Genomic DNA, 23,740 nt, shown 5'->3' with positions numbered 1-23,740 from the left:
ACTAAATACAGGAAGTGGATGGACAAGTACGGTGTGGGGGGGGGGGGGGGGGGGGGGGGGGGACACACAGCCACTCTGCATTACACTCAACAGCTCACTTTAAAGAATTTATTCCATCTCCTGGAAAACTGGACTTGTGATGCCTCATTTCACCAATGTACCTCAGACACTTCGTCCACAGTTTTATAACACTTCATCACTGGGGAAAACACAGCCGCACTGTTACGTTGAGAGGAAATGAAGTTAGAAGGCAAAGTCATCATTAGCCTTCAGATGAAATCAGATGAGAGTGAGTGTTCAAGCATCGTTATCCACACTGGGCTTTTATGAGCAAACACTGTGCTTTCATATGGGATGCATAATAAGCACCTCTACCCTCTGGGAGAGTGCAGCCATCAATGCAGCGGTGTTGTGTTGTGATAAACCTCCTCTATCAGCGTGTATCTACATTAGCTATCAGCTCTCTGGGTGTAATAACAGAATAGGACACCACCTCACCTGCATCAGAAGAAAGCCCTCAAGAGCAATAATATGGGGAAAAAATGATCAGCACTCCAGCTCAGCAATTACATGCATTCTGCATTATGGCAATCTTTTTCATGAAAATGTCAAAGCAGTCATATTTAATACAGAGGTAAAGACATAAGGGAGATTACACCTTACCAAAGACACATCATATACTGCACACATCAGAAGACATGCAGATCTCACATTCCCAGGAGCTCAACGCCGCGGGGCTGCAGGGAGGAGCGGCGAGATGGGGGCCAACTGAAAGATCTCAATTCAGAGATCCAGTGCAGGGTGTTTCATCATAACACTGACCGTCCACCAGCTTCAGCTCAGCCCCACGTAGCTCACAATCCTTACAGAACGTTGTTTTGCAAAGGATCTCAAAACTCTTAGTTTTAGTTCATTGCATAGGGGGATAAAAAAGAATTAGAGGTCAAAATGTGCCTGTACTGTGTATGGCATGCACTTTATTTCAATCAACATTTTTTTTTTCCATTCAAATTTATCGGATTTAAACTGTTACTTTGAAACAAACTTTTTGAATCGAATAAATAAACCACCAATCCATCCTTTTCAAAATGCACCATTCAAACAACTGCTTTGTATCCTTTCAATGCCATTCTGCAGTACGATTTATGGAAAATATTCTTTAGAAGGAACACAGAAGGCTGCATTAAACATTATTATGGTTACACTGCACTCGTAATCCATGGTTTACAGACCAACAGGAATTTAATAAATCACTATTACCAGCAAAATACTTTTTGAATGTGGTAAAACAATGCATAAGGTTACTGCTGCATTTAACCGTCTGATGGGCCATTGCTGGAGTTCATATAAAAATTCAGTTTTGCTTTAAAAGAATGCTAGATTTCAGTCCTAAAAAAGGTCTCAATGAACTTAAACACCATAAATCAAAAGTCTAGGGAAACAACATGAAAAGAGTGGGGGGGAAAAAAACTTAACTTTACCATTGGAAATGTAATTGTCACAAGTTCTCTTTGTCCTTAGCACCACTCTGAACTCCAACCTCAAACCCATGGCGGCGGGCTCCATTGCCCCGGAGAGAAATAAAGATGGAGTTAGTGAGAGAGGAGGAGGGGGAGGAAGGGGGTGAAAAGAAGAAAACTGACTGACCTGAACCCAGACAACTCTCACCTTCTGCCTCTGATTATTTTTGCTGCCTTCTCTATGTTGCCCTTCAAATGACCTCGCCCTTCATGCAGCCGCACACTAAAATTAACTTCCAATTTTCACAACAACACAGTCCGGACTCGAAATAAGCAGAGAGGCCGTAACAAGTGGAATCTGGAGTATGAACGCCTGGAATTGGCATTACAGAAAGACCAGTCAAGTCAGACATGTATACATATCAAATATTTCATAAACTGTCTTCACGGTTCAAAGACAAACAGCGTTACCTGTGAGCCACATTTTTTTTTTTTTTAACAAAATTACAAAAATTAAACTTAAAAAAAAAAAAAAAAAAAAAAAAAAGGCAGGGAAAAAATTCCAAACCGACTCTCCAGCTCAGAAATCAACACATGGTTCTGTTTTGGTGTAACGTAAGGAGGAGCGAAGCGGAGGAGAGGCTGGAGAGAAACACCACATACAGGGTGTTTACAGATCTCTCTAGGCTCACCACATGTGATTACAGTCTAATGTTTAACAGACCAATTACAGGTTTTATGGAACACGGGGCCTTTGCTGCAGGAGGGCTGGAACCGTGCTCCTCGTGTCGGCCCGTGTTTTGTGGGTTTGGCACTTAAAAAAAAACAAAAAAACAAAAAAAACAGTCTGAACTTGCAACCGCATTCCTGATAAAGAAACCCAGGTATTGAACAGAACACAGCCGTCCGCAGACAGCGGCAGAGGACAGGGAAACGCAGACGACCGTGCGAATTAAGTGACTGGCAGACTTCAGAGGGATTGTTTTGTGGCACTATAAAAGTGAGAGTAAATGCTACAAGTAGTTAAATTGTGAGAGATTTCCTTGTAAGGCAGAACTAGTTAGGGCTGCCATTTGGGAGCGCTGCTTCAGAGGGTGGAGAGGCCCACCCACAACAGCCACCAGCAGAGAGGATCACTGCTACGTGGAGAACACGGGCCTTCGCTCTGCCTCTCCCCACCGGCAGACCTAATCCTCCTGGTGGAGGCCTGAAACGTGGGGGGCTGCTACCACACCGAACCGCAGGGGGAACCGGTCGGCCCTCCCGTGCCACGGCCTCGCCGGTAAAGCCGGCTCAGCCTGAGGTTTCAGCGGGATACGCCGACGGTGGCACTTCAGACGCCACATCCTGCTGTCATCGCCGAGGAATCACAAGTACTCACTGTTTCTCCGCCCGTGCACGTCTACTGACAGCATGTACTCTGCACAAGAGGCGACATGTTATTTTAAACATGTATGGACTCAAAACTTCTGTGGTTTTTATCATTTCTTACATGGGGTCAGTTTGTAGAAACTGATTTTATATCCAAGTTATTTGTGTGTGTGTGTGTGTAAAGCTGCCACCTAAACTTAAAAATCAGAATAGAATATGATTTTTTTTTTTTTTTTTTTATATCAGATCAGTGAGGAAGAGTCAGTTCGTTCTTCATGCTCAGCTTTCAGGTACCTGCAGCGCTGCAGAATGACTTACAGATATCATCTACTCTTGCATTGATATTTACATGGCTGCTTTTTAACGTTATATATCTTAATTGTGGACATGCATACAACTGTGTGTCATTTAGAAATATGTGCAATATAATTTTGTGCACGGACCGTAATGGCACACCCTTTAAAACAGTTGGAAAAGGCCAAACAAATATAATTTCACCGTGATGGTGGAAGCCAGACTCGCCATTTTGTTTAAATACCACCACAGGTGTGATTGGGAAAGATTTATGGTTTGAAGATTCCGTGTTGTGGAATTTTCTTCATGACATTTATAAACGACAGCATTTATATTAGCTTAGCCCAAATGTGAGGCTTTGAGGGCGATATACTTATATATGTGTTATGTTATGTGTGAGTTTTTTTACCCACGATGATGAAGGAGGAGACCATCAGGTTTGCACTCGGGGCAAGAAGCAGGTGAAGACAGTGCGTGGTGTTTGGCAGAGCCGCTCTCTTTCTGTGTGTGTGTGTGTGTGTGCTTGCAAGGTGAGAAGAGCGGTTATGTTCCATCTCCCCTCGCTGAGCCTGGGTGCAGTGGTGTGTTATCAACCCAGATGATGTAGGGAGATACAGCCGAGTGTGTCTGTGTGGGTGTGTTGTAGGTGTTGTTTTGGGTTTTAGCTCCAGTCTGGACCTGCATTCACACAGCAGATCACAGCACACTAACCGTGTTGTGGGGTTTCTCTTGTTTTTGTTTTCTTTTTTTTTTTTTCCCCCCCATTTCTGAGACTGATCTATCACAACTCTCTCAAAGCCAAACATCCAAAACACTCGACTGAGTAAAACACCTCTACAAAAAATACAACAGGAAAAAAAAAAAAAAGCATCTCGGTCAAATGTAGCAAATTGCATCAGCGGCCAGACATGCTACAGGTTGGTGATCCAATAGTGTTTAACCATTTTCTTTTGTTTCTGTCTCAATGTCTCTGTTTTCTAACAAATGATCTGAATGAAGTTTGGGATGTAACCTGCTGAGGCCCGGGTTGCCTGGTAGAGATATCTGTCAGTCCTCTCTGTTCGACTCTGCAACATCTGCACCATCCTGCTCTGTGTTGGCAACGAAGAGCTCCAGCTGGTAAATTTCAGTCATGGTTTCTCCAAAAAACCAAGATTTGACTTCAAGGGAAAGATGAAATTGATCCTTTTCTTCTTCTTCTTCCCTGCTTCATCATCACTGCATCACCTTATCTAAAGGAACTGCTTCACCAAATCAGCTGCCAATGTTTCTCTTGGCCCCAGATCACTGTCAATTTGATATCACTTTCAACTAATAGTAATACTTTCTTTGATAGCTTGCCAAAGAAAAAACAACTATGGGCCTAACATATGCAAATGGACATGATGAGCCACAATATGGTAAAAGAGTAAGAGAGAATCACTACCCACCCATCCTTCCCTGCTGCTCTAATATCATAATGTCTGAAACATCATCTGTTACTTTAGGTGTTGATAAAATATCACAATAACAGGAGTGCAGGTTAAATCCTAGTTAGCATTGTGAACTTTAATTTCTTTATCTATTTTCAATTAGCTATTTATTTGATATTTTTTTGTTTTTACATCTGAAACAAGAAAAATGCCAAATAATGGAAAAAGGGGATCATGAGAGAGGTGTACATCAACTTTTAGAAGTCAGTTACAATGCTGTAAAAATAATCATCAAAATGAAAATATCACCACCTTCCTAATTTCCAAATTTCATCCTGGTCTCATGTGGCTCTTCATGTTGTTGACCACCTACAGCAAAAAAAGCTGATGGCCTTCACTGAACATGTCTTTTTTTTTTTTTTTTTTTACACCTTTACTTTTATTATTACTATTAAAGCTCGTGTCCGGAGTTTTGAAAGAATGAGAGTTTTTTTTTTTAATCCAACATCTTGAGGTTCTGCCCTTCCTCTGCTTTTGTTAGCGACCAAGCCACGCCCCTTTAATTGTGCACGCGCATTACCCGTGGGCTGAAAATGAGAGCCTCTGAGTCCGCAAGCATCCTACATGTTTAGCTGTTTACGGTGGATGTTAAGGTAAGCAGGGCGGCTGCTGCGTAGCCAACTCACCTCTGCCTGGGCGCACACATTGATTGACAGCATGACAAAGCGTAAGCTCGAAGTCTATTGGCTGAAGCTGACCGGCGCTTTTTTCAGACAACATGGGGGTACATGAGACGAAGGCGGAGCTCATAAATAAATGTTTATATTTCTTTATGCTAATATATTATAGTTTCGAACCAGACTAGCACATTTAAGACCTGTTAAAAAATGATACATATATTGGAAACGAACGGAAACTCCGGACACGAGCTTTAGCAACCAATGCCAAAAATGTGACTCAATCTTTTTTATTAACCCTAAATATAAAGTATTCTACAGTTTAAAGAGAAAGGAAGCAAACTTGAGTCATTAGTTTAAGACGATGACAATATATTTTGCTTCATAAACATCTAGACTCACAAAACAATATCAATAATTAAGCACATATTAAATTTTTGGCTGAAATTGTGAGACCAAGACTGAAAATATGGTTAAAAAAAAGATAACTGCAACATTGATCACTTTAAGCATTATTATGTACATTTTGGAAGCTCATTTTATTGTCATTTTAACATTATCAGTTTGGATCAGACTAAACATCCTGCAAAACTACAAGAAATGCATATTCAGGCTGCTGTGAAGACAGCTTTGTGGTGGCATGATGGTAAACAACACTCACTGATTGAGTGAGGTTTTAACAAATATGTGCTGCTTCTCATGTAATTAACCTCAGCAGAGATAAAGTCATCCGTGGTCGTCAGCAGGAGGATAATGCGCTGCTTTCACTCGTCACTGTCAGCGACAGCTGCACATGCAGAGCAGCTGCACACGCTCATATGCAGAGGCCACCAAGACAAGGAAATTCATTCGACTAGACATTCACCTGTTTGCAGGCAAGGACGTCGGTTTACCCAAATGTCTGCCATTTTCTTCCACAAGGACATCCATTTAAGCGAACATTCACCTGTTTCCAGAACTCAATAAAGACCAGGAATGAACGTGCAGCAGAGCCCCCCGCTTTATAGGACATGACAATAGTCTGGTCTACTGGGGTGCAAAATACAACAACCTCTGCTCCCAAATTAGACCCACCACTGAGCCCACTGACAATAGGATGCAGAGATGCAATTACCATAAAAGCCACCCCCCCTGCACTACCACCACCTCTCTCTGTACGCTCCACACCACCCCTGACCTCCATCTACCTCTACAAAAAATCCTCACCTTTTTTTCTGTTCTATCGTTTCTCTCAAATAGCTCCATTGTGTCCTCGGCTTTTGGCGCTCCGCGGGGAGCAGGAATCCCTGAATTTAAATTTTTTGATGAAGCCAAATGTGAGTGTGTCTATATGTGCTGTCTGTTGTGTTAAGAGCGCCACGTGTTTCCCCTTCATCCTGCGGAGGCCTGCGTGAGACGTTCTCCGTGTCTCCAAGTCAAGACGCCCGAGTCCCTTCAAGTCAAAGTCCTGCTGGGTTGAAATCCCTATGATTTAGCACCTTTCTCTTCCCTTGTGGCCCTCCGTCTCTCCCTCTCTCTCTCTCTCTCTCTCTCTCTCTCTCTCTCTCTCTCTCTCTCTCTCTCTCTCATTATCTTTTTTTATTCTCATCTGATTCTGTCGTGCCTTGATCTGCTGGATGCTGCAGTTACACTCAAGGTTGTGCTGGGAAAGGGGAAGATAATAGGAAACAAAGTGAACATGTTGGTGGGAGCATAAAGGTGTTGACGTGAGGGAGAAAGAAAACACCACTCAGATGTAACCTTTAAGCAACATGGTCATTAACACCTCCATTACAAACCATTCGGTATGAGCAGCTCTATTAGTCATTCAAAGCCCACGCTTCTCTTCAAGACAGCCATACATTTTTTTTTTTTTGAACAAGACAGCAGGGTAGTATAAAAAGAAAGAGCTCTTTGTTTTCTTTTAAACACAATCAGTCATCATCACCGCTACCACCAGCTGTTAGCAAGCTTCCTGCATTAAACTGATCTGCCTGAATACATTTACTGAGCCGACTGTAAACTGCTGTGACACGACAGGTCAAAACCGAACAGCGATCCTCAAAAGATGAATGGACGCCCGACGTGGAATAACTGATGGACATGCCGGTCTTTTACGAGCAGAGGTCCAAATGTTGGATCAAAGAAGGTTTTGTATTAGGAAATGTTGTATTTTTTTTGGTCAAAAAAAGTCTATCTAGAATCTAATATGTATAAGACATTATAAAGTTTCAACAAAATTGAACTTACCCTTTAGATTTTTCCTCATTTCATTCAATTCAAGTGGATACATGAAGGCCGTCTATATTCAAAGTGCTCCTTGTTATCCAAACTCCAGGCTCAGCGGCCATTTCACAGTTAATCTCGGTTCTACTAATGACTGCATGACCTCCTTAAGTCCATTTCTGTTCAAATTACACCTTAAGTTTAAATTTTCAGAGTTTCCCTTTGTACCCACTCTTCACAAAAAAGCCCCTTTTCTCACTTTGATTGAGGCTAAGATGGTCCGTCTTGGTGAAAACTGTTTAAATTGGATACACATTTTTTTTTTCTCCTATGCATTCCTACTTGATATGCACCTATTAACTGTACTTCAAATGATACAGCAGTTTCATAATTCAAATGGAAAAATCAAAAAGACAAGGAGTCATTAACACCTTTACCAGGTGTAATGGAAAAAGTGATTCGTTAGAGGTCTGAAAATAGGTCCTCTTTCCCTACTTATAATTATAGCTTTGAAACACATTATCTTACAGGTATGGCTTCAAAAGTGTCTTCCGCACAGTGCTAACAAGGCCCACTGAAACTCCAAAGGAGCGGGCAGAAGCCTTAATTACACAGGTGCATATATTACTACCTATCAACCCCTGCTGCTCCAATATTAATTATACTGTACAACAGACATTTTCTTCTACCCATTTTCTTCAGGCTTCGCCCATTACAAAGTTAACTTTCTCTCACTTTAATTCTGAGCCATGTATGGCATATTTCTAATTTCTCCAATTATGGCATAAATACCAGACACTTTAGGGTAGAAATAACTCCGCATACACAATTATTTCAAAAGTGTCAAATAACATACCAAATGGGAGCCAGCTATGCCAGATGACAGGATAAAAGAAAGATTTTTACATCGGGGTTATGTGTTTAAAATTTGGAAATTAAAAAGACTAATAAGGTTAGGGGTAGGAAGACTTCAATAAGAGAATTAAAAGAAGCCACGCAAGAACATCCAAGTAGAAACAAAAAAATTTCCACCTGCTGAAAAAGTAAAACTATTTCAAGGCATTCTACCAATTAAACAAACAGTGGAATATAATCATGTTGTTTTGAAAATCTGTCTGTACAATCAGTAGCCTACTGCTAATTTAGCTTTCAAAACAAGAATTTTACTTTATTTTGTTCCATTTTAATTCAGGGAAATGCGCCGAGACTATATTGTACTGGTTTAAATTTGGTTGAATACTTGTTTAAAATCCACTTTACTCTCCATTGTTATGTTTTTGACTTGGTGTAATCAATTTCAAACAGATGTACGTGTGTGTGTGTGTGAGAGTGTGTGTATGTGTGCGTTTTCTTTTAAAGTATAATAAGAATTGGGCTGTGCACACTGAAGCCCAAACAAGGAACACACACACACAAATCCGCCCGTGCACCACACCTAAACATCTTGTGCAAATATGAGCAAAGTCAATTTCAGCCGGGGTCGTGCATGGTGATGCTCTCTCTGATATTGTAGTGGTCACGGTCTGTGTGTGTGTGTGTGTGTGTGTGTGTGTGTGTGTGTGTGTGTGTGTGTGTGTGTGTGTGTGTGTGTGTGTGTGTGTGTGTGTGTGTGTGTGTGTGTGTGCTGTGGACGTGAGTGGATCCAGCCAGGGGAGTTAGTGCAGGGGTGGAGCTGGGATGGGGGGGCTGCTGGATGGGCCGAGGGTTTCTTTGAAGTCTGGATTCCAATTAAACCCCTGACTGAGTTCTAAGCGCACAAGAAAAATGACTGAGGTACATGACATGGCCAGGTCCCCTCGTCCAGCCAAGCCTTTCCATTTTAGCCTCTTTGTCTCCCTGCAGCTCCTAATATTTATGATCACCCCTCCTGACATAACCCCCACCCCCTACCATCTAACAGGGGGGGGGGGAACTGGATGGGACTTAAAAACAAGGCTGGCAGAGATGAGAGCCGGTCAGATCCTCAGGTTTCGCTGCTCAATGCAACATGGAGACTATGTGAGAAACATCCATGCAGAAAGACGGAGGAAGATGAGGTCAAAGAGGAAGAGCAGCCGAAAGACGCGCAGGACAAACAAGACGAGGACGGGCACCAAAACAAACCGTCGGTGTTGGGCAAAAGGAAAACTAAAATATCTCACATGCTGTTCAAGTTTCATGGACAGAGTCTCTGACTTTCCCTTTAGGTATTTATGATTTTTTTTTTCTTTTCTGCAGCTTAACACATTCCTGTAAGTGCTTGCTTCCACTTACCCAACTGTAAAAATGCAAGAATTTTAAAATAAAAAGATGAAACAAAGTGAGTCCTAGTCTGTGTAACAGATGTAGACAAGCCTATTAGAAGACTTATTTTATGTCAATAACAAAACTAATTCTTTCTCAAAAATACAGTTATGCTCATTCTCGCCCGCCAAGGAAAACGTGCCCTCTTCTTTTGAAGAGCATTTCTTCGGAAAAAAACACACGCCTGAAACATTTGATGAAACATTATCATTTTATGTGACAAAGCAATGCAACAGCAGTAATTTGCTGTAATTCAGACCTCACCGGCTCGCCCCTCACACTGAAAAGAGACATATGGAACGGGACTCCAGCACAACACCAATTTACCTTAGAAAGCACCACAATACATCTTTACAAAAACCCGTATCTGGCTGCTACTCCGCACAGTTTTGTTTTCTCTTGAAAAAGTGGTAGTAAAACAGTGAAGGTGCACCTTAGCTGGGGGACATGTTTTTGTTGAAAGTGAATGGAGAGAAATGGTGTATTTCAGAGGTATCAGTCCTGCAAGGCAACCGCAGGCAATTCATACAGTACCTGACACAATGTCTAAAACACACTGCAGATTTTCTGTTTTTTATTTCTGCACCTTTTGCAAAAGAATTGCATTCGCTCACACACTCTGAACAACACACAGTAGATAACAATACATACTCCATAATTCATTCAGCATTGAATTTCATTTCCTTTCCTCTGTCTTCTTTTTTTTTTTTTTTTTTTTTTTTTTTAAGCAATGCACACACCCTCACTCCACACCACACAAACATATAAAGTGCAAAGAATATATTGTTTCTCTTCTCGAACCGAGTAGTCAAACATGTAACAACTCAAATACACAAACTAAACACACAAACATGCTCCGGAATAAAATATTGAAAAGTGTCAGAGACACCTGGTCAAATGCTCATATGATTCCCAAAGGAACCACCCTGAATAAACTACTTCCTGCGGGAAAGAAGAAGAAGAAGGAAAAAAAAAAAAAAATGGAGGCAGCAGATTTGAGCAAAAAGATGAGGTTTATATGATGTCTGCTCCTCGCAGAGATGGAGTCGAGATGGGAGGAAGAAAGAAGGGGTTAAGACTCGGAGCCAGCAACCTTTTATCACACTGGAGGGAGACAGGGAGCCGAGAGGCGCAGAATGGTAAATATTTCAAGATGATAGGTGACATAAACAAAAGGTTTACTCTCATTCCCACTTTTTAAGTTGCAAAATTTGGGGCTGGTAATTCATAACAGCAGCCCTCGCTGACATACTAATGCGGCACTGAAGAATAGGCCCCTGCACCTCAGCAAACAGTAAAATTGAAAAACATCTCGATCAAAAGTAAATCCGTTTCCTCAAAAATCGCAGCGGCGCTCATCCCAAAAGCATCGTGGCTTTTTGTTTAACATCAGATGAATTAGCATAATCAAACTGACAGTCAAACTGCAGAGTTACTGTCCTAATATTGAACGGACAAAAATGACTAAGAAATGCAGTAAAGTGAGAGCCGGGCATGAGAGAGGGAACAATTACAAATGGATAAAATGAGAATTATGTCTTTTGTGTCACAAGGGTCTTTTTCACAGTTTCTCTCACTTTATCACATCTATGAATCATTTGATCGGTCAACTCTGTTCTCTTTATGTTTGAACTTAAGGATTTTTTTTTTCTCTCTTTTTCAGCTGATATAAATGAATAACTTCCCTGTCCACAAAGCTGGGTTTCTTCCTCATCAGAGACATGGCACTTGGCATCTGCACTATGTCAGAGAGTGGTCTGTCAGTAAGCCTGTGAAAGCCAGATAACCCTTTGATGGAGAGTATCGGTGGTTATTGTTGTCTGTACCCTCCACCTTTCCTCCAACACATATGAAGATTTATTGAAGGAGAGGGCTGAGCAGCGGGAGCCTGCACTAACGTGGCAGGCCACGATGGCAACAGGAAGGCAGGCAGGAAGAACAGAGGCAGGAGGGAGACGCACCAGGGGGTGATGGGAACTCCTCTGACCTGCCTGTAGAGGACACAAAGCTCAGGCAGAGCAGGCCGTGGCCATCAGGCTATTGAAGAAGACAAATAATCATGGGACTGCTCGCGCTCCTCTTCCTCCCTGACAAAGGATGAGCAAGAAAGCTGCAAAGCGGCGACCTGACAATCAAAAAGAACGTACTTTTCTTCTGTAAAAATGGAGTTTGCCGATCCACTGATACAGGTATATATATATGGAAGACAGTCTAGTAAAGTAAGAATTACTGAATTCTGGAACAAGCTTTACTTTTTATATCTGTCACTAAAGTTTGGATTTGTGCTCAAAGCGAGTCTCATGAGGTCAAAGGCCAAACAGAACTGATTTACAATACGAGTGATAAATTCAACAGATCAGGTGAAAGAGATGCAGGAATACCAAAAAATATGCATTCCTACGATTCATGAAAATGTTTGTTTTGTTTGTTTTTTAATATGCAAAAAAGGAATAAAGACAAAGAATGCCTTCTCCAGGTATGCAATATATAATCCACAGGACACAAGAAGCCTAGATTACAACATTAAGAAATATAACTTATTTTTATTTTCCAACTGTATTTTGCAGTGTGCTTTTTCTCAATAGGTTGCCATATAGTGTTCTCACTGTTTCTAACATATATTCTTGCATCTGATTGCTTTGAAATACACATATGAGGCAATTTCTTATAAGGAACAGAGAGAACCAAACAAAGTGAGATGAGACAGATGCAGAAGAGGAGGAGAGGGACAGAAACTGCACATCAGCGACTCACAGTGCCCTCTTCTGCTCACACGCCGTATGCTGCAGACTGTGTTCTTGCTTGTTTGATCACCAAAACAACACAGGGTATCTGATATGAGCCAAAACCATCACTTCGTCATTCCCTGCTTATGCATAAAATGTGTACATGTCATTCATTAGCAAATTAAAATGGGCTTATATGTGGGGCTAAGAACCAAAAATTTGAATATCATTTCCATCAAACATTAGGAGTAATGATTTTAAAACCTAGAAAACAGGAAAGCCATGAAACTGTAACCAATGAAGTATCAATATCTAGACCCAGAAACCCCCTGTGTACCGAGAACAAAGAAATATTCAGGCAGCAAGATTATGGTTATTTTTCTGAGATAATCACTCGACCCACCATCAAATTTAGCAACAATATTAGAAACTAGTGGTTTCTTTTGCCTGTATTCTGCTTTACGAGAACAGAATAAACTCTAAAAAAAAAAATGTATCTGATTTTTCTGATTTGATGATGCACAATAACAATAACATTTTATTATGGCAGACAGAACATGCTTTGGTCTTGAAAATTGCTCTTGGGATGTATGTTGTATTCATGTAAAAAAGAGAGAGATAGAGAGATGCACTCATAAACTACACAAAGGAACAGAACACGTGTGTCTATAGAAGTTGGTAGGAGGCATTATGTGTTCCAACCTTCATTGTCTGTTCATAAAAACAGGCAACATACTGCTGGACTCTCAGGGAGTGTTTACAGTATACATTGTGTATAAGTAAGGTCTTCTTCCCTGAAATGGTAAATGTGTATACAAGGAACCGATGGCAACCAGACTTCTGTGGGGCTGTGAAATGATGACCCAATTTCAAACCCATATTTGATTACCTGGTTTTATTAAAATTGGATCCAAAGAGACCCGTTCCCCATTTGAATTTAATGAAGGCTGTGTGGCTGACAGGAGGCTTTTGATTTATACACTGTTATTAAATCCGACAAGAGAGCCAGCCAGGTAAGCAGGCGGTGGGGGGGAGGAGGAGGAGGAGGAGAAGGTGGGGATATGGGGGGGGAGAGAGGGAGCAGGACCCAGAATCCTGGCCCTGCACCAGGCACAGCGAGACTCCCGAGTCCGACAGCACCTCCTCTTCCTCCGGCCCACGTCCTCCCCGACCCCACCTGCTCCACTCGGAGGAGTGCAGGAGCAGAGAACAGCCAAGGACACATGCTGTGTGGCACCCCTCTCTCACATCCCTCTTCCTCCTCTGATACCTCTTCCATTATTCATATTAAAATACAGACTGATGTAAAGATGAATAATAAATGCAGTCAACACAAAACAAAAGCTGGCAGACCAGTGCTGTCAAGGTGGTCACTTGATAGATATGAAAATGTATTGTGTCCATTCATCTTAATAATGCAGGATTTTGGAACTCCCCCCCCCCAAAAAAAAAAAAAAAAATGTTTTTAAAATTAAATAAATTAAAGTGTCAGCACTCTTTATATTGCTTTTGCATTAAATATAAGTTGATTTTAAGAAATTATTCTGAAATGGTAAAAAGCAGCTAAATGACTGAATATATCTGGTGGAATAAAGCGGGATGTCTCTCGGAGCCTTCAGTGTTTCCTCTTTGAAACTTCAAAGCCAAAGTAGCTGTCTGAAACACATCAGTGCACTTACTGTAAGGGATCCCCATACTTACAATCCCGGGCTGCACTTCACACAAATCTTTCGCCGCAGCCAAGACACTGGACAAAACCTTATGCGACAAACACGGTGACAGTGGCTTTTTTTTTTCCCCCCCCCTGCATGTTTTTTCCTCCCGGGGTTCAGAAATGATTATGTAGAAGCACAAAGAGTGGCTGTTCTTCAGGAGCGGGGCAGCGGGCTGTTTGAAGGTGCCTACGCTGACGATCAGCGGTTTCCTATAGGTTAGAGTCTCCTGGAAAGAATTGATACTATCCAGGCACATCGCCGAGACATTTACTCATGGAGAGCAACAGAGGATCACCCCACCAACATCACCCAAGGAAAAGAAGAAGAAAAAAACGACACAAATCAAAAGAATGAGAGACAAAAACATTCAAGGAAAAAGTCTATCAGATTTCAGCCCAGTGTGCCTCTTTAAAGATGATTAGATAAGTGCCTTTATCTTTAAATGTGTTTTCTATAAATGTTGTCATTTTTTTATACCACTTCAGACAGCATGAATCAAAATGTCCTTGATGTTTGCTTAGTGATTAATATTGTGAAAATTCGCCATGCAGTGTTTCACAATTAATATGGGTCCAACACACTGACTGTCTGCCTGAATATCTAATATAAAAGCAAAATGGGTGAGGATTGCATTTTGTTTTTTTAATGTTTTGCTCAAGCGGAGCACTGCTGTCATTCCTGCTTTTTTCAGCATGTCAGACAAAAAGAGAGGAGAGATGGAGAGGGAGGGATCCTGGAGGATGGGGGGAGGAAAGGAGGAGAGATGGAGGAGCTGCTGACATGCACTTGTCTCCAATCTCTTCGAATCCATTGCACAATTCATCTGCTTTGTCTCTACTGCCACGGCTGAGGACAATCAGACCAGACGCCCATTAGATTCTTCATACTGCCCCCCCTATGTACCCCCTGTCCGCCCCCACCCCACCCCACCCCCACCCCCCCAACACCTTTTTTTCATGTGACATGCTGACTGAAGGCGAGGCAATTCACAAGCCTCCCCAAACGGGGAAAATGTCAGAAAGGGAACCCACATCAAAACCATGTTGTCATGGAGATACAGTACCGTCCAGAAATTACAGAGTAGCACATAGGCACTCAGGATATACAGTACACACATGCAAGCTTTCGGCAACACCCCGATAAATGCATTTTGCTTTATGGATTTTTTTTTTTTTTGGTCAACAAACAAGAGGAAAAAATATGCTTTTGTCTCCCCGGACTAGACGGAATAAACACAGCCTAAATGGAGTATTTTTAGCTGAATACGTTTGGAAAAAAAAGAAAGAAAAAAAAACATTAGAGTAGGATGCCAAACATGGCTATAATGGCAATGAATAAAAAAAAAAAATACAAAAATTTTAGTGTTATTATCACACATTTCTGGATGATAATTTTCATAAAAATTCAGAAAAAAATTGTAATTTATCACAAAAATCAATGTTTATAATTTACAAGAAATAATGTAGTATTAAAATTTAAAAACATTAAAAAAAATCTTTGAAACAGTACAAGCTTTATTAAACAAAATGTGCTTATTTACACTTAAAACCATTCATGAGGAAACTGTTCCCAATGAAAACACAACCTGAATTCACCATTTCATCAGCGTGTTCATTGACAGTGAAATCTGCTACTGAATCTTAGCGTGGATGTGTGGAAGCTTCCGCTTCAGGGAAACTCTACAGCGAGGTCATGTGACCACTGCGCCCATCCGCAGTAGCCATTCCTCAGCCAATAGTGTTATCAGACAAACGCCGTTCCTGGAACGTTTGGCATTTCGATGATCTCTTCTCACGAAAAAAAAAAAAAAAAAACAGCCAGAAAAGAAAGAATGAAGGGAGGAAGTAGATAAAAAAAAAATGTGCTCCTTCACCCCACTTGTTTAGGAGGCTGCCAGCACTTAGCTTCAGCTTTTGAGTGAACAAGACTGCATCGGCCATAGTGCAAGAGGGTCCTACATCCCAACAGCCATATTCATACACCACCATGCCTCACTGGGGTCACTTTATTGAGGTTACTCTGTTCTGCACTACATAAAAAAGGAGATTGAGGGATATTAATGGTAAATGTGGCATAGTTACTGCTGTAAAACCCCTTCTTTGCCCGCCCTTTTTTCTTTGTTTGGCCAGAGGAGCTGAAGGCTTAGGGATAAAGGTACTGCTCAAATCATGAGACAGGGATAAAGCCAGGAAGAGATAGCGGGCTCTGACCCAACGACAGAGCAGTGGATAATTAAAACACCCAGGGCCCCCGAACTGCCCTCATCCATCTCCCCTTTCTTTTTCTCTACCTTTTCTTCTTTCGCTCACTGGCTGAGCCACTACCTCCACCTCAGAAAACTCCACACACACGTTCTTGCATCCACAGATAACAAAACAGAGAAGGCGACACAAACGTGCATCGAGAAGATGCTGAATTTCTACCAGTGATATCCACCGCCGACCGGCCCTCAGGTAAGAGCCGCTAGGGGAGAAGCACACGCCGCTTCCGATGGCCCTGTGTTTATTTTTTATCTGTACATTTTTTTTTTCTTTTTTAGGGATCATGAATGACTCCCGTTTTTATCGGATTACTCCCAGACTGTCTGCCACCGCCGCTTCATAAAAACACAAAGGGCAGAAACTAAATGGCACACAACCATGTAGCTTGATTAATTTCAGAAATGTCCCCCCCGCCTTTGCTTCTAATAGTATTTCAAACATACACTGGGACTTTAAGCCTTAGGATACCGATATGTCCATTCAACTTAAAAAAAATTAAATCAAAGATAAGATACCCATTAGCTATCAGACAGTGATAGATACTGAAAGATCACAAAGTTTCTCCACACTGCGGTACGGAAAGAAAAAAACACTGTAAACCTGTTTGTCATCTGTGTGTGTGTGTGTGTGTGTGTGTGTGTGTGTGTGTGTGTGTGTGTGTGTGTGTGTGTGTGTGTGTGTGTGTGTCCATGTCAGGCCATACCCATGCTGTAAACATGAATTGAAGCTGCTAGCCATGCTCTTCGGGCAGGCCACACTGCCCTCTCTTGGTGGCTCCACAACAATGCCACTGAGATTTAACAAAAACAGCAATTAGATCATCGATTCGATTCCTTTTTTTTTCTTTTCTTCTTTCCAGTTGCCTTTCATGTAATCTAATACTCAAAAGAGGCTGTGTCGTATACGCCGCTTCATGCTACTTCCTGATGATTTACTCAAACAAATATTTCATTTGCTTTTGTATTTGATTAGGTGTGACTGACTGAGCAGGCTGGTTAAAACAGAGCCGGCTCCATATGTCATCTGTGTGGTCGTTGACCTGGCGCAGCAGAGCCGCACGGCGTCCTATGAACTGCCTGTGAATGAGGACGTGTGAAAGCAGCGCTGCGGCTGGGGAATAGCAGCTCAAAAGGGACCCCCACACGCTGCCCACACTGAAGTCATTACCGGGCGGCCTTTGATTTCCACATGCAAAAAAGAAAACCTCAGGTTGAGGTCCGATGTGTTGCTCCCTCGGAGTACAGTTTCTATTGAGCGTGTTCGTGTGGCGTGGCCGTCTGACCACGCCGTTTCGTACAGCGAGAGGCCAAAGTGCTAGCACTGATGAATTTTGAATGTGCTGAGGATGATTTATTAGAGCACTTAAAAGATCTGTAGGACGTCCTTCACACCCAGCTCGCCCTCAAATAGGCCACAGTGTGAAATGACACCGTCTTCACCAACCACGGCTCTGTTTACAAAGTCAGACGGACATCTTCCACGCACGCAGCATATTTCTATACAAATACGGTGCTCGTACAGTATTTGGTTACAGCAAGGGCGTAATCAGTGTGCGACTGTTTCCTGCGTGTTTAGGCTGCAGCCACCGAGGCCGGAATAGGAGTCAAGAGGCGTGAGAAAAAAATCACCTGCTGTTCACTGACCCGCTTGGTCAAGTGCATGGGTTGTCTGTCTCGCTCCATCTGTGTGTGTGCCTGTGCCTGTGCGTGTGTGTGAGCGTGCGTGCGCGCGCGCACTAAGCAGACTTCCACATGTGAAATACAGTAAGGAAAATGAAATGTCATCTGAACCAGCTTGTCAACTTTGTAACCCTCAAATTTAAAGCCACATTTTTTTTTCAAGCACTGGAACACTTTAGGCATATAGTAAGCAGATGTAGAGCACTGTACTCATCAGTGTCACTGTCAAATCATTTCTTTAATGCTCAAGTGTCACTCCTCTTTGTTAGAGAGCCCACAATGTCCTGTCAGTCCACAGCACCAATAGCTTTTATGTTTCTTTGGTTACAATGTGGTGTAATATAGCAATACTTGGAAAAAGATAATAAATTAGAGAAAAACTAGGCAGCTAGCGGTTTGTGAGGTTGCAAAAGGAACGAAGAATTAAAAAAAAAAAATTCCCTTTTGAACAACTATCTAAAAATAAAGCCTATCAAGACAATTAGCTAAGGTATTGCACTGCAATGAAATATATCTATTTAACAGTAAAACACATTACAGAAAAATGGGGAAAATATTACACATTTTTTAAAAAAATGAATAATACGTGAAAAAGCTACGAAGCTAAAACTACTTCTCATTCTATTTAGTCCAGCAGTAAACTGGAAGGACTGTTGACTTGTTTGAAAGCGACCTGCTGGCATCTGCCCACCATCCTGGTATGCAGTGGTGCAGTTCTCCCAAACACCTGACTCCAGCAGAGAGCGTTAAAGTCAGTGACAACGGATCTAGCAGCTTTAGACCCCAGAACAGCCAGCTTACACAGATAAGTGGGCCAGGCTGGATAAGCCCCACTGAAGTATTCTATTACACTGCCAATTACCCCTCAGTAAATAATATGAGGGATGAGGAAAAAACTCTTACAAGATGGGAAATATTTGTATTAAATACATATATTCGTGTATATATTTATTTGTTTATGATCACAGCCAGCCAGTTTTAGTATTTCAGCTGCTGTGCTGGACCCGGTGTGGTCAGGCCCAAACCAGGCCCGAGCCGGCTGCTCTCCAGTGCGGCCTGAACAGCCTCTCACACAGCAGACACCCAGAAACTGGGTTCTCTAATAGGGACAAATTGGCAATGTCTGTGCGGGCCGGTGCAGTGTGCTAGGAGCTGTGAATTGATAGTGATGCCTAATGATCCCCCTGGGTAGATCAATACCAATAATCCTCTTTCCCGCCTATCGTCCTCATTGACTATAGAGAACCTGGAAGAGCAGCGGAAAACTGCAGTCTGGAGTGACAGGGCCAGGAGTTCAAGGGAAGGGCTCCAACTCTCACACGTGCAATCAAACTTTAACTTTGCCCAGACTCTCTCTTCCTCTCTCTCTCTCTCTCTCTCTCTCTCTCTCTCACACACACACACACACACACGTGTTACCAGAAGCTGAAACAAGGACCAGGGAAGGCATTTCATCACCGTTCAAAGGTACTACCATAATATTTAAACACCACAGACAATCCTGCTGAGAATTCCAGCTGCACATTCACAGACAGGCGAACACAAACACCCGGATGGACGAACAAGTACACACGCAAGCCCCACACATCCACTGCACTCGCATGCAACACCCTCCAAACTGGAATATCAAATCAAAGCTATCCTTTTCTCATGTACTGGGTAATCAATATTTATTTTCTTTTATGCATTTATTAGTGTGTTCAATTTCACTGGCCAGGAGGGCCTAGTTTATATCAATTATTTGTAAAGCATTGTAGCCACAGGCTCCAAAAACTTCAATTGAGATGTGGTCTGTAACAAAGCAAATCTGTTCGGTAATGCAATTACACAACACCAGCACAAGAAATATATGATACCACATTATTCATTTTCTTCTGCAATATTGGAAAATCATTTTTTAAAAATACCACATACTCAATAGTTTGCTGGGTGTGCTGTTTAACAACCAAACACTCAATCCTAATTCACAAATGGCAGCTTTATTTATTTGCATCAAAGCACGGTCCAAATTAAAATAGTGATTTATTTTCTTCACATCTATATTTGGTGATAATTTAATTGCGTGCAATTAAAGAAGAAAAACTGTTTATTTTTTTTTAAGAGTACTGCTAGCAAACGCTGAAAATAAATTTTTACTGAGGGCAAAAAGGAGATGCTAGCAGTGAAGCTCAGGATATGTTCACCAGCACAAGGGTGAGGTGAAGCATACAGTCCCAAAGGACCTGAGTGTGTGTGTGTGTGTGTGTGTGTGTGTGTGTGTGTGTGTGTGTGTGAGCGTGCACGTGCGCGTAAGCTCTGCAGTCATAAAGCCTCACATCACCCTCTTGCACCCCGTGGTCCGCAGCTGATTACTCCCACCAAACACATCCATACACTTTATCCCAGCTGTCACAGTGCATACTCATTACCCCCTGCACCAGCCAGCTGACTCCACGCGGCCACACCCGCCTGGACACGGCTCCGGGGCCACACGAGGGACAGCACGAAATCATAAACTGGAAAAACACATTTACAAATTTTCTCCCCTTTCTTCAGCTTCACCAGAAAGCAAGACTGTGCTTCTGCTTCAAACAGTGAAAATGTGATTCTGACAGCAGTGGCAAATGATTTGCATAAAAAAAACATTTTAACCTCACTCTATATGTCAGCTGGAAACATTTTTCTTTCCTGTACATACATCTGTGTATTGTAGAAATTTTCCACTTATCACAATGTCTTTGTTTAGCTTTGAATCTGGCGTCATTTCCAGTCGGTTTTTACCACAGAGCGACGCGCCAAATCACAAAATCACAAACAAATACAGCCAAGCAAGACTGAATCTGTGGAACACATTTCAAATCGATGAGAGCGGAGAGCAGCAAGGTGGTGTAAAAATACAAAGTATAGTGAGATGAGGGACAGATCCTTCTCCTCAACAGGCCCTGTGCTGCCCTTGCCCTCAATGAGGCAAATATCCCCAATTGTTACAGGTGACTGAGGTGTGTGTGTGTGTGTGTGTGTGTGTGTGTGTGTGTGTGTGTGTGTGTGTGTGTGTAGGGGGTCTCAATCATTGCAATGGTGGGAGATGACAAGAGTGACACACTCCAACTTCTGTCACACAGTAGGTGTTTCTCCATGGAGACCCAGGTGTCGTGTCTCAGATCTTTTCGGCTTCATAAAAACATTGCTTCAGCCAGCACATCAATCGATGATATACTTCATATGCCTTTACTCGTGCGATACACAGTTGTGCTTCTACCCTGGATCGAAAGGCAGGACAATTTACAGCAAGCGTGAGAGGACAAAAAAAAAAAAAAAACAGGACTTTGAAAGTTTGTATTAAAAAAACTCAAATCTTCTGAATTCTGCAATTAAAAAAAAAGGTTGATGAGAGATGTTGAAGTCAAAGGTGCAGCTATCATTCCTCTGGAATCCTTAAGGCAAAAAGTGTTGTTTTTTTTTAATCCCTCAATCATGTCTACAGAACTCTTTAAGCCACCACTACAAAAATACCAAACTTCCATCTGAGGACAAATCCCAGCAGTCACTTTGTTTTTACTACATGTAAAACTGTACTCCTTTCTTTATTGAGCATAATATGAAATGTAAAATTAAAAAAAATACATACTTCATTGCAAATTAATCCCTTATCTTCATGATAAAATTAAATCAAATATCACATCTCATTTTCATGGTAAATATTGGATTTGTAAGGTACAGATCACCGATTAGTGAACATAGAAACACTCACAACTATAAATGCAATTGAAATGTTTCAACATAATTAAGCTCACTGCAAACACACAAGTAGCTGTAATGAAATCAGAGAATGTTCCTTCTGAGTTATAAAAACAGAAGTCAGGGCTTGTCGATGTCTCAGGCTCACTTGTTCCCCTCTTATTTGTGCCATATCCCACTGTCCTCCCACTAAAGCCAAGTGCAGGGCTTAAACAGGAGCATTTAATTCATTACATCATTATGTCATCTCATACTAATCTGCACAGTGGCCTCCACTGCTTTGACATGCAAATGGATTAGAAAAACGTCTGGGGAGGTAAAGAGGAGGAGGGAGGGGGCAAAACAGCAATCATCACGTCTTGTCAATGGGGTGAAAATATGCCCTGAAGCTGCTCTACCATTTTTTTCCTCCTTCTCTTTAACTGTATTTTTCTTTCAGTTTTTTCTCTCCCCCCCCTCCTCCACCTCTCCCCTCCCAGGCTCTCGTCTTTTTCTGTCTATATCTTTGTTGGCGAATGCCCCAAACAAAGCAGCGGCAAGATCACACCAAACGCCGGCAATCTGTTGAGGATCAGGCTCCCTATGGAGAACATATAAACAGTAAAGCGTGTGGCACGCACTCACGGCGAGCCTCCTCCCATTTACACATGCCCCTCATCTGCATATTCACAAAAAAGGCCCCTCTGGCTCTCCCTCATCAGTAAACCCCTCCCCATGGCCTCATCAGCACACGCCGGCTTGACTAAGGGAAAGGCGGGCGGGCGGGCGGACTGGCAACGTGTGCTGACTGGGACCACACATGCACATCAAAATGCTACACAAACACACACAAAATGCACAAAATCAATTTCTGCACACGCCGTATACAAATGTGCAGCGGCAGAGTAAACAGAAATCAGAAAGAGAGTTAGTGAGATCTGGTGATGTGAGCGCTGGCCGTGCTCATCTAATTTCCACCCCTCCTTCCTTCCCTCCCTCCCCTTCTCCTCCTCTCCTCTCGTCTCTCTCTCCTCTCATCATCAGGTACCTGGTGACGAGCGGCCCGTGATAATCCACAGCCTCTAACCAATCAATCAGCAGCATCGTAATCAGCGGCGTAGAGAGGGAGAGAAAGAAAAAAGCCCATAACTTACCCTGGGTCGCCTCCAGTCTGCTCAACACAAGTAGAGTAGGTCTGGTCAGGGCTTTGGCTGCAGCTATGTGGACTAGTTCACCACAAACATGGCAAACACTGTGATTCTATCTTTTAGTCTTATTTAAAAGGGGGGAAAAAAAAAATCTGAATTGATATATTTCACTGTATCATAAACATGAAACCAACATATAAAGCTCTCCCCCTCCCTTTTCCTATTTCAGACTGATTCTCACTCTACCTCTCTTCCTCCCTCACTCTCTTCCTGTCACTCTCTCTCCCTATTTCCCTCTCTCCTCCCTCAGTGTCTGCCTGTTGCAACAGTGTGGACACACTCACACACACACTCACATACACACACACACACACAGACACAGACACGCGCACACACACGCACTATACAGTGAAGATATATATTAAGAAGCATGCATCTCTGTGCAGAAGATGGAAAAGGCTTGCTCGTGCGATATCCTGCAGATCTGCTGGACCCTGTGTGTCTGTGTGTACATGAGTTGGGGGGGTTGGTGGGAGGGAGTAGCGAAAGCAAGGGAGGGTCAAAGCTAAATGTTCTACAAAGAACAGGGGGACCGAATTGACTTTTTTTCTTTTCTTTGAATCAAACACATATTCCCTTCCTCCTCTCTCGCTTTTATTCACCCCACCACATCCCACCCCAACCCCTCCCAAACCCAATTTTACCCCCACCCCATGCCAAATCTCCCTCCTTCTCCCAATTTCTGCTCATAGGCATTCCCTCTCCAGACATCAGCATCCTTTGAGGGGGTGAGCTGTCTCTAGGAAGAGGAAG

The sequence above is a fragment of the Salarias fasciatus genome, chromosome 1 (assembly GCF_902148845.1).
Source record: "Salarias fasciatus chromosome 1, fSalaFa1.1, whole genome shotgun sequence".
Classification (NCBI taxonomy): Eukaryota; Metazoa; Chordata; class Actinopteri; order Blenniiformes; family Blenniidae; genus Salarias; species Salarias fasciatus.
This window is presented reverse-complemented; position numbering follows the sequence as displayed.